General features: G+C 40.0%; 1 non-coding gene across 1 annotated transcript; it reads left to right on the forward strand.

The window, feature by feature from the left end:
• The first annotated feature begins 3,970 nt into the window (after nt 1-3,970).
• Nucleotides 3,971-4,077, forward strand: LOC114407916. The gene has a single exon (XR_003665727.1). It is a non-coding gene; the product is annotated as a small nucleolar RNA R71 (small nucleolar RNA).
• Nucleotides 4,078-5,851: the final 1,774 nt, after the last annotated feature.

The raw sequence follows: 5,851 nt of genomic DNA on the forward strand, positions 1-5,851 counted from the left end.
GTCAAGCACCTTGCGAGCTGTCCTTTGTATGTCAAGATGGCCACCTGGTGCGGAAGAATGACAGAATTGCAGGACTGAGTCAATCTCATGGTCTGGAATGCATCTCCTAATAACCTGGTCACTGCACAACTTCCACAAATAGGGGTCATCCCAAATATAATGCTTAGCATCGCTTTTAATTTTATCAGTTTGAGCTTTAGATGCTAAGGGAGGAAAAACAGAAGCAACCAAATAATTCACAATATTAGCAAACCAAGGAGTGAGGAAGGAATTAGAGATCTTATACTGAATGTACAAATGGTCATCTGAAAAATCATCCGAATGGGTGAGTCCTCATACGCACACTCAATCCTACTCAGGTGGTCAACCACGAGGTTCTGTGCACCGCTCCGATCACGAATTTCCAAATCAAACTCTTGGAGCCAAAACATCCACCTGATCAATCTAGGCTTTGATTCAGTCTTCTTCAATAGGTACTTCAGAGCTGCATGGTTAGTATAAACAATAACATGAGTACCAAGCAAATATGAACGAAATTTCTCAAGAGCAAAAACTATCGCTAATAGCTCCTTCTCTGTGGTAGTATAATTTGCTTGGGCAACATCCAAAGTTCTGGAAGCGTAGTAGATCACCCGAGGCAGCTTGTCAATCTTTTGTGCAAGGACAACCCCCAATGCATAATTGGATACATTGCACATCAGCTCAAATGGGGCTGTCCAATCAGGTGCCTGAATGATAGGGGTGGTAGTCACCGCACGCTTGAGGCAATCAAAAGCCTCTTTGCACTGGTCATCAAAATCAAAATCCACCTCCTTTTGCAGCAGATTGGATAGTGGAAGGGCCACTTTTCTAAAGTCCTTGATAAAGCGCCTATAAAACCCTGCATGGCCAAGAAAAGAACGAACCTCTCGCACGCAAGAAGGGTAAGGAAATTGTGAAATAACAATTATTTTTGCAGGGTCTACCTCTATGCCCCTACTAGAAATGATATGCCCTAAAACTATACCGTGTTCTACCATGAAGTGACATTTTTCAAAATTCAGCACAAGGTTAGTTTCAATGCATCTATTAAGAACTCTATCCAGACTATAAAAACATGCATCAAAAAAGGATCCATAAACAGTAAAATCATCCATAAATACCTCTATGCAACTCTCTAAAATGTCACTGAAAATGCTAAGCATACACCGCTGGAAGGTACCAGGGGCGTTGCATAGGCCAAAGGGCATCCTCCTATAGGCAAAAGTACCAAAGGGACAGGTGAATGTGGTCTTTTCTTGATCCTCAGAAGCAATATGAATTTGTAAATAACCAGAAAAATCATCAATAAAACAGTAATGAGACTTACCTGCCAAGCGCTCAAGCCTTTGATCAATGAATGGTAGGGGAAAATGATCTTTTCTGGTTACCTGGTTCAGCCTCCTATAATCAATGCAGACTCGCCAGCTATTCTGCACTCTTGTGGGGATAAGCTCATCCCTCTCATTCTTGATCACTGTGAGGCCTGTCTTCTTAGGAACCACTTGGACTGGACTCACCCACTGGCTGTCAGAAATGGGGTAGATGATTCCAGCTTGTAAGAGCTTGGTCGCCTCCATTTTCACCACATCTAGAATGACGGGGTTGAGTCACCACTGTGGCTGCCTCACTGGCTTAGCTCCATCCTCTAAAAGTATCCTATGCATGCAAGTAGATGGGCTAATACCAGGAATGTCTGCTAAAGTCCATCCAATGGCTTTCTTGTGCTTCTTGAGCACTAGCAACAACTTCTCCTCTTGCTCAGTAGTAAGGGAGGCAGAGATGATCACTGGAATCTTTTCCTTGTCCTCCAAGTAAGCATACTTGAGGTTTGCTGGTAAGGGCTTCAACTCTGGTGTGGGTGGTGGCTGAACAATGGGAGGAACCAGGGTAGGAGAAGAAGAAGGAGGTTCCAGCCTGTACCTCATAAAGTAAGTCAGAAGTATATGTACTTCCTGCAACATGGTTAGTGCATTATGACTCTAAAAAATCAACATCAAGAGGTACAACACCCAGAAAATTAGAACCAGACTCAAATTCAAATTTACTCTCAGATACAGGATCAAATTCAAACTCATATTCAAATTCATTGCATGAGGAATAACAAGTATGCAGATCAGATAAAAATGGATGTTTCCTACCATGAAGAGAATCAAAATCAAACATAATCATCAATAGTCTGATCAAGTATCTCAGCATGAAAAACTGAATGATCCTTAGATGGATGTTTCATGGCATCAAGAATGTTAAAATGAACAACAATATCACCAAATTCCATAGACAATGTGCCAACATAAACATCTATCTTGGTTCGGGTTGTTTTCATAAATGGCCTGCCTAAAATAATTGGAACTGAACCATGGGAAAATCCCTCTTCCATACCTAGAACATAGAAATCAGCAGGAAAAATAAGTTCACCAACCCGAATCAACACATCCTCTATGAAACCTGCTGGGTAAGCAACACTTCTATTTTCCAAATGAATCACCACATCTGTAGATTGCAAAGGTCCAAGAGATAAAGAATTGAAAATGGACAGAGACATAACACTAACTGATGCTCCTAGATCTAGCATGGCATTCTCAAATTTTTTGTTCCCAATAATGCAAGGTATACAAAAAGTACCTGGGTCCTTACATTTCTTAGGAATGTGAGGAACAGATTTACCTATCAATGTTGACATATTTCTGCCCATGCTAATCCTTCCATTGACTTTGAGCTTCCTTTTGTGGGTGCACAACTCCTTTAGAAACTTGACATATATTGGAATTTGCTTGAGGGCATCTAGCAGAGGTATGTTCACCTCTACTTTCCTGAAGGTCTCCAAGATCTCCTTATCCACTTCTTCCATCTTTTTGTTTGGAATTGCTCTAGGTGGAAATGGAAGAGGGATAGGAGGCTGTTGCAAGTCAGAACTACTAGAAGAAGGTCCACCTGCATGAAAATTTTGGTTAACTCCCTCATGATCAGGAAGCTTTCTCTTTTGTGCAACTATCTCATCCTCTTTTTTAGGTATAGAATGAAGCTTGACAGGTTCAGGTGCAGGTGCTGTTATTGGTGGAGGCACTTCAATTTGCTTGCCAGACCTCAAGGTGATGGCATTCACATTTTTCAGATTCTGCACAGTTTGTGAAGGCAATTTGTCAGAATTTTGGGACTGAGCTTCGTTCAATTGAGTAGCCATCTGCCCCATCTGATTTGTCAGACTCTAAATAGAGGCTCTTGTTTCTTGCTGAAATTGCATATTCTGGATGGTCATTTGCCTCACTAACTCCTCTAAGGAAGGTTGAGAAGGGGCCTTAGTTGGTTGTTGTCTTTGTTGTTGTTGCTGCTGCTGCAGCATTGGAGGAGGAACATATGGCCTGCTTGGACTAGCAACATTCTGGAAAGGAGGGACAAGCTGTTGTTTTTGTAGAGGACTTGCCCATCTCAGATTTGGATGATTCCTCCAACCTGGATTGTATCTGTTGCTTAAAAGATCATAATTATTATATTGTTGTTGGGTTTGCTGCTGAGGGGGTCTATTATAAATGTTTGCAGCATAAGCTTCAGGTTGCTCATTGACTCCAGATTGCTGCAAAGAAGGACAAAGATCTATATGGTGATCTGCAGAAGAACATAGACCATAGACTCTTGCAACAGGTGTAGATGCAGATTTCTGCTTCATGGCAAGCCGAGTTACTAGGTTGACCAAGGAATCAAGTTTTCCCTCAAGCTTTTATTTTCAGCAGATGAAGATGAATCAATGGCCACCTCATGGACTCCTCTAAGGACAATAACATCATTTCTTGCACTGAATTGTTGGGAGTTGGAAGCCATCTTCTCAATAAAAAAATTCCTAGCCTCAAAAGGAGTCATATCACCAAGAGCTCCACCACTAGCAGCATCAATCATATTCCTCTCCATGTTGCTAAGTCCCTCATAGAAATACTGCAGAAGGAGTTGCTCAGAAATCTGGTGGTGAGGACAGCTTGTACACAATTTCTTGAATCTTTCCCAGTACTTATACATGCTCTCTCCACTAAGTTGCTTGATGCCTGAAATGTCTTTTCTGATGGCAGTGGTCCTATATGTAGGGAAGAATTTCTCCAAGAGCACCCTCTTAAGGTCATCCCAGCTGGTAATGGACCTGGGAGCAAGGTAGTACAACCAATCTTTCACCACTCCCTCCAGAGAATGAGCAAAAGCTTTTAGAAAGATATGATCTTCCTGGACATCAGGGGGTTTCATGGTGGAACAGACAATATGGAACTCCTTAAGATGCTTATAAGGATCTTCACCTGCAAGACCATGAAACTTGGGCAGCAATTGTATTAGTCCAGTCTTGAGAACATATGGAACATCCTCATCGGGATATTGAATGCACAAGCTTTCATAAGTGAAATCAAGTGCAACCATCTCCCTAAGAGTCCTCTCACGAGGTGGAGGTTGAGCCATGTTCTCAATATGAAAATTAGTAGTCGAATGCTCAAAATCAGAATGTTTAGAATCACCAGCAACAAAATGCTCAAAATGCTCAAAATGCACAGAATGATCAGGATGCACACTATGCCTAAGTAATTTATGAAAGGTTCTATCTATTTCAGGATGAAAGGGTTGTAAATCACCCGGATTGCCCTTAGTCATGCACTATATGCAGCAAATCATGTGTTTCTCAAACAAGCACCAAGGGAGGGTTAAAACTACAACTATAGTCAAAAGATATCCATATGAGCTGAAATTTTGTGAGCAACACCCTAAAATCATGAAAAGATAACACAAAAATTTTCAGATAAAAATTCAAAGTCTAACTATGAAAACTGCCTAAGGAAAATTTAGAAAAATAGGACAATAATACTCGAAAAATAAAAAAAAAACTTAGTAAACAGATGGTTTTTTAAGTTTGGGAAACTCCAACCAGCTAAACTAGGTTGTCACAATATGAGAATTTTTTTTCTACCCCAAATGCATATATAATAATAGTCATTCGGATAACCGGAACAAAAGTTATGACTGTTTTAAGTTTTGCTAAAAACAAGTTCCCAAATTTTTTGAATCTCTTAAATTCAGCCACAACAAGTGCTTCTGGTATTTTTCACACAAAATATGGATCAAAAGAAACTGCCATACAAAAAATCAGCCAAAAATAACAACTCTAACTATCAAAACAAAAATCGCCAATTAAATTGCAAAATCAGTCGCTAATCACTGTTCACAGCACTACACAAAACTGAATCAGGGAAGCGCCTAACAGGGGACACGACTGAAATGCAAAACAGAACACTACACAAAACAAAGCAACACACACTCACAACACTAAACAACAGAGCTACACTCAAAACAACTAAACACTATTATGAACCTTTGGACCACTACTTCCCGACAACGATGCCAAATTTGATCGAGGCCATACCCAAATCAAATAAACATTAAAAAAATGCAGTATCTAGGAAGTGATCCTAGGTCGTCTCTCAGTGAGCAATGATCAACCAAACGTTCATAACATATGTTAATCAAACAGTAACGAAGTGGGGGAGGGGGTTTGTTTGTTTTTGTAATTTAAACAGCAAGCAAACTTGAATAAGAAAATAACAGAATTAAAACATGTTGTTTTCCCTTGATTCAAAAGCAAGTCTCTTATCCTAGGTTATGAGAATTCATCCCTAATCAGTTCAACCACTTAATCCAACCCGAAATTAATTTACTAAGCAAAAATTAACATAAGGCTGTCATTATGTGATTAAGCAACACATACACCAATTAATCCCTCTCACATGTCCATTAAGCATGAATGAACTGATCATTAAGCATGAACGTAAATTAAGCATAGAGACAATTAATCAAGCATTAAGCA

This window comes from Glycine soja, chromosome 3, assembly GCF_004193775.1.
Source record: "Glycine soja cultivar W05 chromosome 3, ASM419377v2, whole genome shotgun sequence".
Classification (NCBI taxonomy): Eukaryota; Viridiplantae; Streptophyta; class Magnoliopsida; order Fabales; family Fabaceae; genus Glycine; species Glycine soja.